This window comes from Oncorhynchus tshawytscha, unplaced genomic scaffold, assembly GCF_018296145.1.
Source record: "Oncorhynchus tshawytscha isolate Ot180627B unplaced genomic scaffold, Otsh_v2.0 Un_contig_10687_pilon_pilon, whole genome shotgun sequence".
Lineage (NCBI taxonomy): Eukaryota > Metazoa > Chordata > Actinopteri > Salmoniformes > Salmonidae > Oncorhynchus > Oncorhynchus tshawytscha.
The window spans coordinates 61,833-80,000 of NW_024609060.1; the positions used below are offsets into that span (position 1 = coordinate 61,833).

Consider the following 18,168-nt stretch of genomic DNA (forward strand, 5'->3'; position numbering starts at 1 on the left):
CATGTGATTAGTGGATGATGTGTGATAGTGGATAATGTGTGATAGTGGATAATGTGAGGTAGTGGATGATATGTGATAGTGGATAATGTGTGATAGTGGATGATGTGTGTTAGTGGATAATGTGGTAGTGGATAATGTGTGGTAGTGGATATGTGGTAGTGGATCATGTGCGGTAGTGGATCATGTGCAGTAGTGGATGATGTGTGATAATGGATGATGTGTGTTAGTGGATAATGTGCGGTAGTGGATAATGTGTGATAGTGGATGATGTGTGATAGTGGATGATGTGTGTTAGTGGATAATGTGTGGTAGTGGATAATGTGTGGTAGTGGATAATGTGCGGTAGTAGATAATGTGTGATAGTGGATGATGTGTGATAGTGGATAATATGTGGTAGTGGATAATGTGCGGTAGTGGATAATGTGTGATAGTGGATGATGTGTGATAGTGGATAATGTGTGGTAGTGGATAATGTGTGGTAGTGGATAATGTGCGGTAGTGGATAATGTGTGATAGTGGATGATGTGTGTTAGTGGATAATGTGTGATAGTGGATGATGTGTGATAGTGGATGATGTGTGATAGTGGATGATGTGTGATAGTGGATGATGTGTGATAGTGGATGATATGTGATTGTGGATGATGTGTGGTAGTGGATGATGTGTGATAGTGGATAATGTGTGATAGTGGATGATGTGTGGTAGTGGATGATGTGTGATAGTGGATGATGTGTGGTAGTGGATAATGTTTGGTAGTGGATAATGTGAGCGAACAGAGAGCAGGTGTATCCAATATGGCACCCTATTCCCTATATAGTGCATTACTTTTGGCCATGTCCAAAAGTAATATTAACTGAAGTCTGGTCACTGACTAGTCTATTATAATATTAACTGAAGTCTGGACACTGACTGTAGTCTATTATCATATTAACTGAAGTCTACACTGAAGTCTGGACACTGACTGTAGTCTATTATAATATTAACTGAAGTCTGGACACTGACTGTAGTCTATTATAATATTAACTGAAGTCTGGACACTGACTGTAGTCTATTATAATATTAACTGAAGTCTGGACACTGACTGTAGTCTATTATAATATTAACTGAAGTCTGGACACTGACTGTAGTCTATTATCATATTAACTGAAGTCTGGACACTGACTGTAGTCTATTATAATATTAACTGAAGTCTGGACACTGACTGTAGTCTATTATCATATTGACTGAAGTCTGGACACTGACTGTAGTCTATTATCATATTGACTGAAGTCTGGACACTGACTGTAGTCTATTATCATATTAACTGAAGTCTGGACACTGACTGTAGTCTATTATCATATTAACTGCAGTCTGGACACTGACTGTAGGTCTCATGTATCTATATAATATTAACTGAAGTCTGGACACTGACTGTAGTCTATTATAATATTAACTGAAGTCTGGACACTGACTGTAGTCTATTATAATATTAACTGAAGTCTGGACACTGACTGTAGTCTATTATAATAGTAACTGAAGTCTGGACACTGAGGTCTCATGTAGTCTATTATAATATTAACTGAAGTCTGGACACTGACTGTAGTCTATTATAATATTCACTGAAGTCTGGACACTGACTATAGTCTATTGTAATATTCACTGAAGTCTGGACACTGACTGTAGTCTATTATAATATTAACTGAAGTCTGGACACTGACTGTAGTCTATTATCATATTGACTGAAGTCTGGACACTGACTGTAGTCTATTATAATATTAACTGAAGTCTGGACACTGACTGTAGTCTATTATAATATTAACTGCAGTCTGGACACTGACTGTAGTCTATTATAATATTCACTGAAGTCTGGACACTGACTGTAGTCTATTATAATATTAACTGAAGTCTGGACACTGACTGTAGTCTATTATAATATTATCTGAAGTCTGGACACTGACTGTAGGACTCATGTAGATTACTGTAATATGAACTCCTGCAGAACTAGGTGTTCCGTGCATTAAAATGATAGACCAAAAGTTCATTTTATCTCGGGAACCAGAATGGAGAAATACAATGTATTTCTTTCAGCATGATGGATCATTTTCACAGCTTTCCATTTTCTTTTAATCCGGTCAAACGGAAATCTCCCTGGTCCACAAATGTTCTCGCTCCGTGTGAGAGAGAGAACCAGAAATGGAAGAGAGAACTTTACCCGATGTCAGCTAGATTGTCCATGATGCGTTGATCGTTCTATTGATTTATGACATCATTCTGCCGATCAGGGTTTTATCGAGCGTTCCGGAGGAACGTCAGCTTAACGGCAGAAGAGGAGCTGCACGTATCTAATTATAGACACGTTGACTAACAAACAGCCTTCTAACAAAATGACAGAAATGATACGCAGAAACATGAGACGTAGCAGCTATTCCCTCACCCTCCCTGTCGTTCAGCCGCCCCTGAACAACGCGCCCAGGTAGCTTACATTAGCCTGTCAGCCAATCAGATGAAAACATCATGACCGGTTGTGTTAATACATTTTAAAAATGAAACGACTGATCTTCACTATCATGTCCATATAAATCCTTATTCAATTAAAAGGGATTCTATACTGTACATAATTCTATGATTAGACCTATGATCATATATAGAGAGGTCCCCATACCGGGAAGACATGACATCTACTCTCACCCCTTTGTGGAATGTGTGCAGGCTTTTTGTTCCAGCTAATACATCAAACCCAGTCAGTGCTTGTTTTCTGTTGACTCAACAGGCTTGGAGAGATCTGAGCCCCCAGGCTGACCTTGCTCTGCCTGATCCAACACACTGTCTATCTAGTGCTTGTTTTCTGTTGACTCAACAGGCTTGGAGAGATCTGAGCCCCCAGGCTGACCTTCATCTGCCTGATCCAACACACTGATCTGAGCCCCCAGGCTGACCTTGCTCTGCCTGATCCAACACACTGATCTGAGCCCCCAGGCTGACCTTGCTCTGCCTGATCCAACACACTGATCTGAGCCCCCAGGCTGACCTTGCTCTGCCTGATCCAACACACTGATCTGAGCCCCTAGGCTGACCTTCATCTGCCTGATCCAACACACTGATCTGAGCCCCCAGGCTGACCTTGCTCTGCCTGATCCAACACACTGATCTGAGCCCCTAGGCTGACCTTCATCTGCCTGATCCAACACACTGATCTGAGCCCCAGGCTGACCTTGCTCTGCCTGATCCAACACACTGATCTGAGCCCCCAGGCTGACCTTGCTCTGCCTGATCCAACACACTGATCTGAGCCCCCAGGCTGACCTTGCTCTGCCTGATCCAACACACTGTCTATCTAGTGCTTGTTGTCCGACATTGATAATCATATTGACATGCAGAATCAAGATGTGATTTATCTGTGTATTGATCCAGTGATGTCAGAACATGGGGAGGGGCCTGGTGTGTTCCTCTACACACTCAGTGTTTATGGGGAGGGGCCTGGTGTGTTCCTGTCCACACTCAGTGTTTATGGGGAGGGGCCTGGTGTGTTCCTGTACACACTCAGTGTTTATGGGGAGGGGCCTGGTGTGTTCCTGTATACACTCAGTGTTTATGGGGAGGGGCCTGGTGTGTTCCTCTACACACTCAGTGTTTATGGGGAGGGGCCTGGTGTGTTCCTGTACACACTCAATGTTTATGGGGAGGGGCCTGGTGTGTTCCTGTCCACACTCAGTGTTTATGGGGAGGGGCCTGGTGTGTTCCTGTCACACTCAATGTTTATGGGGAGGGGCCTGGTGTGTTCCTGTATACACTCAGTGTTTATGGGGAGGGGCCTGGTGTGTTCCTGTCCACACTCAGTGTTTATGGGGAGGGGCCTGATGTGTTCCTGTCCACACTCAGTGTTTATGGGGAGGGGCCTGATGTGTTCCTGTATACACTCAGTGTTTATGGGGAGGGGCCTGGTGTGTTCCTCTACACACTCAGTGTTTATGGGGAGGGGCCTGGTGTGTTCCTGTACACACTCAGTGTTTATGGGGAGGGGCCTGGTGTGTTCCTGTCCACACTCAGTGTTTATGGGGAGGGGCCTGATGTGTTCCTGTCCACACTCAGTGTTTATGGGGAGGGGCCTGGTGTGTTCCTGTCCACACTCAGTGTTTATGGGGAGGGGCCTGGTGTGTTCCTGTCCACACTCAGTGTTTATGGGGAGGGGTCTGGTGTGTTCCTGTCCACACTCAGTGTTTATCCCTGTGGCGCCATGAGCTGAGTGTGAATGGGAGGGATTTACATTACTAATCTCCTGTAACTCCTTCTTTGCTTCTTCCCTCTCTCCCTCTTTCACCCCCCTCTCTCTCTCCCTCATTCACCCCCCTCTTTCCCCCCTCTCTCTCTCTCTGCCTCATTCACCCCCTCCTCTTTCACCCCCTCCTCTCTATCTCTCCCTCATTCACCCCCTCCTCTTTCACCCCCTCTCTATCTCTCCCTCATTCACCCCCTCCTCTTTCACCCACCCCCTCTCTCTCTCTCCCTCATTCACCCCCCCCTCTCTCTCTCCCTCATTCACCCCCTCTCTTTCACCCCATCTCTCTCTGTCTCTCTCTCTGTCTCTCTCTCTCTCCCTCATTCACCCCCTCTCTCTCTCCCTCATTCACCCCCTCCTCTTTCACCCCCTCTCTCTCTCCCTCATTCACCCCCCTCCTCTTTCACCCCCCCTCTCCTCTCTCTCTCCCTCATTCACCCCCTCCTCTTTCACCCCCTCTCTCTCCCTCATTCACCCCCTCCTCTTTCACCCCCCTCTCTCTCCCTCATTCACCCCCTCCTCTTTCACCCCCTCTCTCTCTCCCTCATTCACCCCCTCCTCTTTCACCCCCCCTCTCTCTCTCTCCCTCATTCACCCCCTCCTCTTTCACCCCCTCTCTTTCCCTCATTCACCCCCTCCTCTTTCACCCCCTCTTTCTCTCCCTCATTCACCCCCTCCTCTTTCACCCCCCTCTCTCTCTCCCTCATTCACCCCCTCCTCTTTCACCCCCTCTCTCTCTCCCTCATTCAACCCCTCCTCTTTCACCCCCCCTCTCTCTCTCCCTCATTCACCCCCTCCTCTTTCACCCCCTCTCTTTCTCTCCCTCATTCACCCCCCCTCTTTCACCCCCTCGCTCTCTCTCCCTCATTCACCCCCTCCTCTTTCACCCCCTCGCTCTCTCTCCCTCATTCACCCCTCCTCTTTCACCCCCTCGCTCTCTCTCCCTCATTCACCCCTCCTCTTTCACCCCCTCTCTCTCTCTCCCTCATTCACCCCCTCCTCTTTCCCCCCTCTTTCTCTCCCTCATTCACCCCCTCCTCTTTCACCCCCTCCTCTTTCACCCCCCTCTCTCTCTCGCCCTCATTCACCCCCCTTTCATCCTCCCCCTCTCTCTCTCTCTGTCTTTCTCTGTCTCTGTCTCTCTCTCTTTCTCTCTCTCTCTCTCTGTCTCTCTCGCTCTGTCTCTCTCTCTCTCTTCCAGGGTCTGACCATCAAGCCTCTAGTGAACTGGCTCAAAGTACCTCGTGCCACCAACCGCAAGCCCACCATCAACGAGGAGATACACGAGCGTGTGAGCAATTCAGTTTAATTTCATCATATGAATGTAGTTCGATTGAAATCAACTTAAATTGAGTTCATTTCAGTTCGATCTATGTTTCTGTCTTCGTCACTGACGACTCAACTACGTCAAGCTCATCCTTAAAGAGCGGTGTGTCACATGACCACTCAGTCACTGTCACGTCACAGGAAGAGCCGCTACGGCCTCGAAACTGAACGGAGACAGACTGACAGGAGGGACTCACAGATAGAGCTGCAGCACCTCAACTAACAAAACACACACACACACACACACACACACACACACACACACACACACACACACACACACACACACACACCGACTCTCTTCTATAACACTGTGACAGATATGGGCCGATTCTCTCCATCCATTTAGGCTGGCTATCAGGCTGGCTATCAGGCTGGCTATCAGGTTGGCTATCAGGCTGGCTATCAGGCTGGCTATCAGGCTGGCTATCAGGCTGGCTATCAGGTTGGCTATCAGGTTGGCTATCAGGTTGGCTATCAGGCTGGCTATCAGGCTGGCTATCAGGTTGGCTATCAGGTTGGCTATCAGGCTGGCTATCAGGCTGGCTATCAGGCTGGCTATCAGGTTGGCTATCAGGTTGGCTATCAGGTTGGCTATCAGGCTGGCTATCAGGCTGGCTATTGGTTGGCTATTACCTATATTGCCCTGATAACTCTACGATGCAGAGAGAATAAATAATACCTTGGCATTACCCTGGACCTTCATCAGGTATCATCTCATTACCCTGGACCTTCATCAGGTATCATATCATTACCCTGGACCTTCATCAGGTATCATATCGTTACCCTGGACCTTCATCAGGTTTCATATCGTTACCCTGGACCTTCATTGGGTATCATATCGTTACCCTGGACCTTCATCAGGTATCATATCGTTACCCTGGACCTTCATCAGGTTTCATATCGTTACCCTGGACCTTCATCGGGTATCATATCGTTACCCTGGACCTTCATCAGGTATCATATCGTTACCCTGGACCTTCATCAGGTATCATATCGTTACCCTGGACCTTCATCGGGTATCATATCATTACCCTGGACCTTCATCAGGTATCATCTCATTACCCTGGACCTTCATCAGGTATCATCTCATTACCCTGGACCTTCATCAGGTATCATATCATTACCCTGGACCTTCATCAGGTATCATATCATTACCCTGGACCTTCATCAGGTGTGGTATCATATCATTACCCTGGACCTTCATCAGGGGTGGTATCATATCGTTACCCTGGACCTTCATCAGGTATCATATCATTACCCTGGACCATCAGGTATCATATCATTACCCTGGACCTTCATCAGGTATCATATCATTACCCTGGACTTTCATCAGGCATCATATCATTACCCAGGACCTTCATCAGGTGTGGTATCATATCATTACCCTGGACCTTCATCAGGTATCATATAGTTACCCTGGACCTTCATCAGGTGTGGTATCATATCGTTACCCTGGACCTTCATCAGGGGTGGTATCATATCGTTACCCTGGACCTTCATCAGGTATCATATAGTTACCCTGGACCTTCATCAGGTATCATATCATCACCCTGGACCTTCATCAGATATCATATCATTACCCTGGACCTTCATCAGGTATCGTATCATTACCCTGGACCTTCATCAGGTGTGGTATCATATCATTACCCTGGACCTTCATCAGGGGTGGTATCATATCATTACCCTGGACCATCAGGTATCATATCATTACCCTGGACTTTCATCAGGCATCATATCATTACCCAGGACCTTCATCAGGTGTGGTATCATATCATTACCCTGGACCTTCATCAGGTATCATATAGTTACCCTGGACCTTCATCAGGTGTGGTATCATATCGTTACCCTGGACCTTCATCAGGTGTGGTATCATATCATTACCCTGGACCTTCATCAGGGGTGGTATCATATCATTACCCTGGACCATCAGGTATCATATCATTACCCTGGACTTTCATCAGGCATCATATCATTACCCAGGACCTTCATCAGGTGTGGTATCATATCATTACCCTGGACCTTCATCAGGTATCATATAGTTACCCTGGACCTTCATCAGGTGTGGTATCATATCGTTACCCTGGACCTTCATCAGGTGTGGTATCATATCATTACCCTGGACCTTCATCAGGGTGGTATCATATCATTACCCTGGACCTTCATCAGGTATCATATCATTACCCTGGACCTTCATCAGGTGTGGCGTCATCATTACCCTGGACCTTCATCAGGTGTCATATCATTACCCTGGACTTTCATCAGGTATCATATCATTACCCTGGACCTTCATCAGGTATCATCCCATTACCCTGGACCTTCATCAGGTATCATCTCATTACCCTGGACCTTCATCAGGTATCATCTCATTACCCTGGACCTTCATCAGGTATCATATCATTACCCTGGACCTTCATCAGGTATCATATCGTTACCCTGGACCTTCATCAGGTTTCATATCGTTACCCTGGACCTCCATTAGGTATCATATCGTTACCCTGGATCTTCATCAGGTATCATATCGTTACCCTGGACCTTCATCAGGGGTGGTATCATATCATTACCCTGGACCTTCATCAGGTATCATATCGTTACCCTGGACCTTCATCAGGTATCATATCGTTACCGTGGACCTTCATCAGGTTTCATACCATTACCCTGTACCTTCATCAGGTATCATATCATTACCCTGGACCTTCATCAGGTATCATCCCATTACCCTGGACCTTCATCAGGTATCATATCATTACCCTGGATCTTCATCAGGTATCATATCATTACCCTGGACCTTCATCGGTATCATATCATTACCCTGGACCTTCATCAGGTATCATATCGTTACCCTGGACCTTCATCAGGTATCATATCATTACCCTGGATCTTCATCAGGTATCATATCATTACCCTGGACCTTCATCCGGTATCATATCATTACCCTGGATCTTCATCAGGTATCATATCATTACCCTGGACCTTCATCAGGTATCATATCGTTACCGTGGACCTTCATCAGGTATCATATCGTTACCGTGGACCTTCATCAGGTTTCATACCATTACCCTGTACCTTCATCAGGTTTCATATCGTTACCCTGGACCTTCATCAGGTTTCATACCATTACCCTGTACCTTCATCAGGTTTCATATCGTTACCGTGGACCTTCATCAGGTATCATATCGTTACCGTGGACCTTCATCAGGTATCATATCGTTACCCTGGACCTTCATCAGGTATCATATCATTACCCTGGACCTTCATCAGGTATCATATCATTACCCTGGACCTTCATCCGGTGTGGTATCATATCATTACCCTGGACCTTCATCAGGTATCATAACGTTACCCTGGACCTTCATCAGGGGTGTTATCATATCGTTTCCCTGGACCTTCATCAGGTGTCATATCATTACCCTGGATCTTCATCAGGTATCATTTTGTTACCCTGGACCTTCATCAGGGGTGTTATCATATCGTTTCCCTGGACCTTCATCAGGTATCATATCATTACCCTGGATCTTCATCAGGTATCATTTTGTTACCCTGGACCTTCATCAGGTATCATATCGTTACCGTGGACCTTCATCAGATATCATATCGTTACCGTGGGCCTTCATCAGGTTTCATACCATTACCCTGTACCTTCATCAGGTATCATATCATTACCCTGGACCTTCATCAGGTATCATCCCATTACCCTGGACCTTCATCAGGTATCATATCATTACCCTGGACCTTCATCGGTATCATATCGTTACCCTGGACCTTCATCAGGTATCATATCATTACCCTGGATCTTCATCAGGTATCATATCATTACCCTGGATCTTCATCAGGTATCATATCATTACCCTGGACCTTCATCAGGTATCATATCGTTACCGTGGACCTTCATCAGGTATCATATCGTTACCGTGGACCTTCATCAGGTTTCATACCATTACCCTGTACCTTCATCAGGTTTCATATCGTTACCCTGGACCTTCATCAGGTTTCATACCATTACCCTGTACCTTCATCAGGTTTCATATCGTTACCGTGGACCTTCATCAGGTATCATATCGTTACCGTGGACCTTCATCAGGTATCATATCGTTACCGTGGACCTTCATCAGGTATCATATCGTTACCCTGGACCTTCATCAGGTATCATATCATTACCCTGGACCTTCATCAGGTATCATCTCATTACCCTGGACCTTCATCCGGTGTGGTATCATATCATTACCCTGGATCTTCATCAGGTATCATATCGTTACCCTGGACCTTCATCAGGGGTGTTATCATATCGTTTCCCTGGACCTTCATCAGGTATCATATCATTACCCTGGATCTTCATCAGGTATCATTTTGTTACCCTGGACCTTCATCAGGGGTGGTATCATATCATTTCCCTGGACCTTCATCAGGTTTCATATCGTTACCCCAGACCTTCATCAGGTATCATATCATTACCCTGGACCTTCATCAGGTATCATAGCATTACCATGGACCTTCATCAGGTATCATATCATTACCCTGGACTTTCATCAGGTATCATATCATTACCTGACTGAATAACCTCTGTTAACTGTATACGGTCTCTCCCCAGGTCTCTGACCAGACTGTATACGGTCTCTCCCCAGGCCTTTGACCTGACTGTGTACGGTCTCTACCCAGGTCTCTGACCTGACTGAGTACGGTCTCTCCCCAGGCCTTTGACCTTGACCAGACTGTATACGGTCTCTCCCCAGGCCTTTGACCTGACTGTGTACGGTCTCTCCCCAGGTCTCTGACCTGACTGTGTACGGTCTCTCCCCAGGTCTCTGACCTGACTGTCACTGGTCTCTCCCCAGGCCTTTGACCTTTGACCTGACTGTATACGGTCTCTCCCAGGCCTTTGACCTGACTGTGTACGGTCTCTCCCAGGTCTCTGACCTGACTGTTCACGGTCTCTCCCCAGGTCTCTGGCCTGACTGTATAAACTCTGTTATCCCAGACTGTGTACGGCCTCTCCCCAGGCCTTTGACCTGACTGTGTACGGTCTCTACCCAGGTCTCTGACCTGACTGAGTAGGTCTCTCCCCAGGCCTTTGACCTTGACCTGACTGTGTATGGTCTCTCCCCAGGCCTTTGACCTTTGACCTGACTGTATACGGTCTCCCCGGGCCTTTGACCTTGACCTGACTGTGTACGGTCTCTCCACAGACCTTTGACCTGACTGTGTACGGTCTCTCCCCAGGCCTTTGACCTGACTGTGCACGGTCTCTCCCCAGGCCTTTGACCTTTGACCTGACTGTGTATGGTCTCCCCAGGCCTTTGACCTTTGACCTGACTGTGTACGGTCTCCCCAGGCCTTTGACCTGACTGTGTACGGTCTCTCCCAGGCCTTTGACCTTTGACCTGACTGTGTACGGTCTCTCCCCAGGCCTTTGACCTGACTGTGTACGGTCTCTCCCCAGGCCTTTGACCTTTGACCTGACTGTGTACGGTCTCTCCCCAGGCCTTTGACCTTTGACCTGACTGTGTACAGTCTCTCCCTAGGCCTTTGACCTTTGACCTGACTGTGTACGGTCTCTCCCAGTCCTTTGACCTTTGAGCTGACTGTGTACGGTCTCTCCCCAGGCCTTTGACCTTTGAGCTGACTGTGTACGGTCTCTCCCCAGGCCTTTGACCTTTGACCTGACTGTGTATGGTCTCTCCCCAGGCCTTTGACCTGACTGTGTACGGTCTCTCCCCAGGCCTTTGACCTTTGAGCTGACTGTGTACGGTCTCTCCCAGGCCTTTGACCTTTGAGCTGACTGTGTACGGTCTCTCCCCAGGCCTTTGACCTTTGACCTGACTGTGTACGGTCTCTCCCCAGGCCTTTGACCTGACTGTGTACAGTCTCTCCCCAGGCCTTTGACCTTTGACCTGACTGTGTACGGTCTCTCCCCAGGCATTTGACCTTTGACCTGACTGTGTACGGTCTCTCCCCAGGCCTTTGACCATTGTCTGACTGTGTACGGTCTCTCCCCAGGCCTTTGACCTGACTGTGTACGGTCTCTCCCCAGGCCTTTGACCTGACTGTGTACGGTCTCTCCCCAGGCTTTTGACCATTGTCTGACTGCAGTGGAAGACATCGCTGGACTCAACGGTTACCACCACTGGAGAGACAAGTCAGTAGATATCATTTATTATTATTGGACATTATCACGGGGACAAGTCAGTAGCCCTTAGCTCTGCAGGCCATGTTTCAACTGAAATATCATTTATTATAATTGGACATTATCATGGGGACAAGTCAGTAGCCCTTAGCTCTGCAGGCCATGTTTCAACTGAAATATCATTTTTATTATTGGACATTATCATGGGGACAAGTCAGTAGCCCTTAGCTCTGCAGGCCATGTTTCAACTGAAATATCATTTATTATAATTGGACATTATCATGGGGACAAGTCAGTAGCCCTTAGCTCTGCAGGCCATGTTTCAACTGAAATATCATTTATTATAATTGGACATTATCATGGGGACAAGTCAGTAGCCCTTAGCTCTGCAGGCCATGTTTCAACTGAAATATCATTTATTATAATTGGACATTATCATGGGGACAAGTCAGTAGCCCTTAGCTCTGCAGGCCATGTTTCAACTGAAATATCATTTATTATAATTGGACATTATCATGGGGACAAGTCAGTAGCCCTTAGCTCTGCAGGCCATGTTTCAACTGAAATATCATTTATTATTATTGGACATTATCATGGGGACAAGTCAGTAGCCCTTAGCTCTGCAGGCCATGTTTCAAGAAATATCATTTATTATACCGGACATTATCATGGGGACAAGTCAGTAGCCCTTAGCTCTGCAGGCCATGTTTCAACTGAAATATCATTTTTTATTATTGGACATTATCATGGACTCTAAAGGGTCAATCCTAACTTTCACTTCAGTTATATATTCACTAATGATGACTAAGTGGGAAGGTTAGGAGTTTTCCCTTCTAAAACATACGTGTAACATATACTGATATACATTAATAACCTTTCCCTCTGTGGGCGTCTACATTCAGGTGGGGAGCAGTTTGACAAGAACTACCTGAGCAAGCTGCTGCTGCGGAAGTCTGTGTACCGGAAGAGCGAGCTGTGGGAGGTCTATCAGAAAATCAATATTAGAGATGCCATCAGTGTTATAGACCAGGTATGAAGGAGGGAGGAGGGAGGGAGCTGTGGGAGGTCTATCAGAAAATCAATATTAGAGATGCCATCAGTGTTATGGGGAGGGAGGGAGGGAGGGAGGGAGGGAGGGAGGGAGGGAGGGAGGGAGGGAGGGAGGGAGGGAGCCGTGGGAGGTCTATCAGAAAATCAATATTAGAGATGCCATCAGTGTTATAGACCAGGTATGAAGGAGGGAGGGAGGGAGGGAGCTGTGGGAGGTCTATCAGAAAATCAATATTAGAGATGCCATCAGTGTTATAGACCAGGTATGAAGGAGGGAGGGAGGGAGGGAGCTGTGGGAGGATCAGAAAATCAATATTAGAGATGCCATCAGTGTTATGGGGAGGGAGGGAGGGAGGGAGGGAGGGAGGGAGGGAGGGAGGGAGGGAGGGAGGGAGGGAGGGAGGGAGCCGTGGGAGGTCTATCAGAAAATCAATATTAGTGAGAGGGAGGAGGGAGGGAGCTGTGGGAGGTCTATCAGAAAATCAATATTAGAGATGCCATCAGTGTTGGAGGGAGGGAGGGAGGGAGGGAGGGAGAATAGGGAGGTCTATCAGAAAATCAATATTAGTGAGAGGGAGGGAGGGAGGGAGAATGGGAGGTCTATCAGAAAATCAATATTAGAGATGCCATCAGTGTTGGAGGGAGGGAGGGAGGGAGGGAGGGGAATGGGTGGCTCAGAGACACAACTGTTGCCATGATTTTGTCCGGTGCACAGTTGTGTTGTAAATGTCAACTACGACCACTAGATGGCACTACTCCTCAACTCACGGCAGCATGGCAGTGATGCACCAACAATGAACACCTGAATGTGTAAAGTTTCCCCAAAGTAGAGAGAGAGAAAGAGAGAGAGAAGAGAGAGAGAGAGAGAATAGAGAGAGAATAGAGAGAGAATAGAGAGAGAATAGAGAGAGAATAGAGAGAGAATAGAGAGAGAAAAGAGAGAGAAAAGAGAGAGAATAGAGAGAGAATAGAGAGAGAAAAGAGAGAGAAAATAGAGAGAATAGAGAGAGAATAGAGAGAGAATAGAGAAAGATATATATATATATATATAGAGAGAGAGAGAATAGAGAGAGACAGAGAGAGAGAATAGAGAGAGAATAGAGAGAGAATAGAGAGAATAGAGAGAGAATAGAGAAAGATATATATATATATATAGAGAGAATAGAGAGAGAGAGAATAGAGAAAGATATATATATATATAGAGAGAGAGAATAGAGACAGATATATATATATATAGAGAGAGAGAGAGAATAGAGAAAGATATATATATATAGAGAGAGAATAGAGAGAGAATAGAGAGAGAATATAGAGAGAATAGAGAGAGAATAGAGAGAGAATAGAGAGAGAATAGAGAAAGATATATATATATATATAGAGAGAGAGAATAGAGAGAGAATAGAGAGAGAATAGAGAAAGATATATATATATAGAGAGAGAGAGAGAGAGAATAGAGAGAGAATAGAGAGAGAATAGAGAGAGAATAGAGAGAGAATAGAGAGAGAATAGAGAGAGAATAGAGAGAGAGATATATATATATATATAGAGAGAGAGAATAGAGAGAGAATAGAGAGAGAATAGAGAGAGAATAGAGAGAGAATAGAGAGAGAATAGAGAGAGAATAGAGAGAGAATAGAGAGAGATATATATATATAGAGAAGAGAGAGAGAATAGAGAGATATATATATATAGAGAGAGAGAATAGAGAAAGATATATATATATATAGAGAGAGAGAGAATAGAGAGAGATATATATATATATAGAGAGAGAGAGAATAGAGAAAGATATATATATAGAGAGAGAGAGAATAGAGAGAGAATATAGAGAGAATAGAGAGAGAATAGAGAAAGATATATATATATATATAGAGAGATATATATATATAGAGAATAGAGAGAGAATATATATATAGAGAAGAGAGAGAGAATAGAGATATATAGATATATAGAGAGAGAGAATAGAGAAAGATATATATATAGAGAGAGAGAGAGAGAATAGAGAGAATATATATATAGAGAGAGAGAGAATAGAGAGATATATATATATATATATAGAGAAGAGAGAATAGAGATATATATATATATATAGAGAGAGAGAGAATAGAGATATATATATATATATATAGAGAGAGAGAGAAAAGAGAAAGATATATATAGAGAATAGAGAGAGAATAGAGAGAGATATATATATATAGAGAGAGAGAGAATAGAGAGATATATATATATATATATAGAGAGAGAGAATAGAGAGAGAATAGAGAGAGATATATATAGAGAATAGAGAGAGAATAGAAAGATATATATATAGAGAGAGAATAGAGAAAGATATATATATAGAGAGAGAGAGAATAGAGAAAGATATATATATAGAGAGAGAGAATAGAGAAAGAGAATATAGAGAATAGAGAGAGAATAGAGAGAGAATAGAGAGAGAATAGAGAGAGAATAGAGAGAGAATAGAGAAAGATATATATATATATAGAGAGAGAGAGAGAATAGAGAAAGATATATATATATATAGAGAGAGAATAGAGAGAGAGAGAATAGAGATAGAGAGAGAATAGAGAGACAGAGATAATAGAGAGACAGAGAGAGAGAATAGAGATTGAGAGAAAGAGAAAATAGAGAGAGATATTAGAGAGACAGAGAGAGAGAATAGAGATTGAGAGAAAGAGAAAATAGAGAGAGAGAGAATAGAGAGACAGAGAGAATAATTCATCTCTTTGTCTCCTCGGCTGACACCACCGCATAATCTGAGACCTGAGAGTCGCCACATCAAACATCCCATCTCTACTGGTGACATCACAGTGAGTGATGGGTTCTGATTGGTTCTGCATCCTACATGCCTCCCTAAATACTGTAGTGCACTACTGTTGACTTGGGCCCATCGGGCTCTGTTTAGAAAGTGTCACGCTTCATAGGGTACCGTTAGGGACACAGGCTTAGTGGCGAAGGTGCATGACATCAGACCGCGTGACTGTGTGGGAAATAGATATGTGAGGTTTGGTATTTCGGGAATTCTTTGTTAATATCACCACCATGGCGTTGGTAAGACAGGACAGGCCTACCCAATAGGCCTATCAGCTTACATAGCTGGAATGTTTCATAGGCGTGTGGTAGGTAGTCTTATCCTATAGGAGAGATGTCTCCAGTAGGTAGGTAGTCTTATCCTATACTCTGTAGGAGAGATGTTTCCAGTAGTTAGTTTGTTTGTTCGGTAGGTAGGTAGTCTTATCCTATACTCTGTAGGAGAGATGTTTCCAGTAGGTAGGTAGTCTTATCCTATACTCTGTAGGAGAGATGTCTCCAGTAGGTAGGTAGTCTTATCCTATACTCTGTAGGAGAGATGTCTCCAGTAGGTAGGTAGTCTTATCCTATACTCTGTAGGAGAGATGTTTCCAGTAGTTTGTTAGTTTGTTTGTTCGGTAGGTAGGTAGTCTTATCCTATACTCTGTAGGAGAGATGTCTCCAGTAGGTAGGTAGTCTTATCCTATACTCTGTAGGAGAGATGTCTCCAGTAGGTAGGTAGTCTTATCCTATACTCTGTAGGAGAGATGTTTCCAGTAGTTTGTTAATTTGTTTGTTCGGTAGGTAGGTAGTCTTATCCTATACTCTGTAGGAGAGATGTCTCCAGTAGGTAGCTAGTCTTATCCTATACTCTGTAGGAGAGATGTCTCCAGTAGGTAGGTAGTCTTATCCTATACTCTGTAGGAGAGATGTCTCCAGTAGGTAGGTAGTCTTATCCTATACTCTGTAGGAGAGATGTCTCAGTAGTTTGTTAGTTTGTTTGTTCGGTAGGTAGGTAGTCTTATCCTATACTCTGTAGGAGAGATGTCTCCAGTAGGTAGGTAGTCTTATCCTATACTCTGTAGGAGAGATGTTTCCAGTAGTTTGTTTGTTTGTTAGTTTGTTTGTTCGGTCGGTAGGTAGTCTTATCCTATACTCTGTAGGAGAGATGTCTCCAGTAGGTAGGTAGTCTTATCCTATACTCTGTAGGAGAGATGTCTCCAGTAGGTAGGTAGTCTTATCCTATACTCTGTAGGAGAGATGTCTCCAGTAGGTAGGTAGTCTTATCCTATACTCTGTAGGAGAGATGTCTCCAGTAGTTTGTTTGTCTGTTTTGTTTGTTTGTTTGTTTGTTTTGTTTGTTTGTTTGTTTTGTTTGTTTGTTTGTTCGGTCAGTAGGTAGTCTTATCCTATACTCTGTAGGAGAGATGTCTCCAGTAGGTAGGTAGTCTTATCCTATACTCTGTAGGAGAGATGTCTCCAGTAGGTAGGTAGTCTTATCCTATACTCTGTAGGAGAGATGTCTCCAGTAGTTTGTTTGTCTGTTTTGTTTGTTTGTTTTGTTTGTTTGTTTGTTCGGTCAGTAGGTAGTATTGTCATATAGTCTGTAGGAGAGATGTCTATAGTATGAGGTGTTTAACTAACTCCACCCAGACTGTTTCCTAGGAGGTGTTTAACTCCACCCAGACTGTTTCCTAGAGGTGTTTAACTAACTCCACCCAGACTGTTTCCTAGGAGGTGTTTAACTAACTCCACCCAGACTGTTTCCTAGGAGGTGTTTAACTAACTCCACCCAGACTGTCTCCTATGAGGTGTTTAACTCCACCCAGACTGTTTCCTAGGAGGTGTTTAACTAACTCCACCCAGACTGTTTCCTAGGAGGTGTTTAACTCCACCCAGACTGTTTCCTAGGAGGTGTTTAACTCCACCCAGACTGTTTCCTAGGAGGTGTTTAACTCCACCCAGACTGTTTCCTATGAGGTGTTTAACTCCACCCAGACTGTTTCCTAGGAGGTGTTTAACTAACTCCACCCAGACTGTCTCCTATGAGGTGTTTAACTCCACCCAGACTGTTTCCTAGGAGGTGTTTAACTCCACCCAGACTGTTTCCTAGGAGGTGTTTAACTCCACCCAGACTGTTTCCTAGGAGGTGTTTAACTAACTCCACCCAGACTGTTTCCTAGGAGGTGTTTAACTCCACCCAGACTGTTTCCTAGGAGGTGTTTAACTAACTCCACCCAGACTGTTTCCTAGGAGGTGTTTAACTCCTCCCAGACTGTTTCCTAGGAGGTGTTTAACTCCACCCAGACTGTTTCCTAGGAGGTGTTTAACTAACTCCTCCCAGACTGTTTCCTAGAGGTGTTTAACTCTACCCAGACTGTTTCCTAGGAGGTGTTTAACTCCCACCCAGACTGTTTTGTGACCCATTACATTTTGACTGTCCACTTTAGTCCAGACTCACCATTTTATAAAACCTTTCAGACAACGTGAGGTGTTTTGAGGATGAGTTGACCCCTGATCTTTAACCTCTGTTTGTGTCTCCTGAACAGGGTGGCAACGTGCTAACCTCTGCCAGGCTCTCTCTGCCCTCCATGGCCTCCAGGGCATCTTTCCCAGAGGTCACCAACGTCACCA

At 44.9% G+C, this 18,168-nt stretch overlaps 1 pseudogene; it reads left to right on the forward strand.

The window, feature by feature from the left end:
* LOC121844167 overlaps nucleotides 1–18,168 on the forward strand; it is a 69,471-nt pseudogene that overhangs the window by 39,906 nt on the left and 11,397 nt on the right.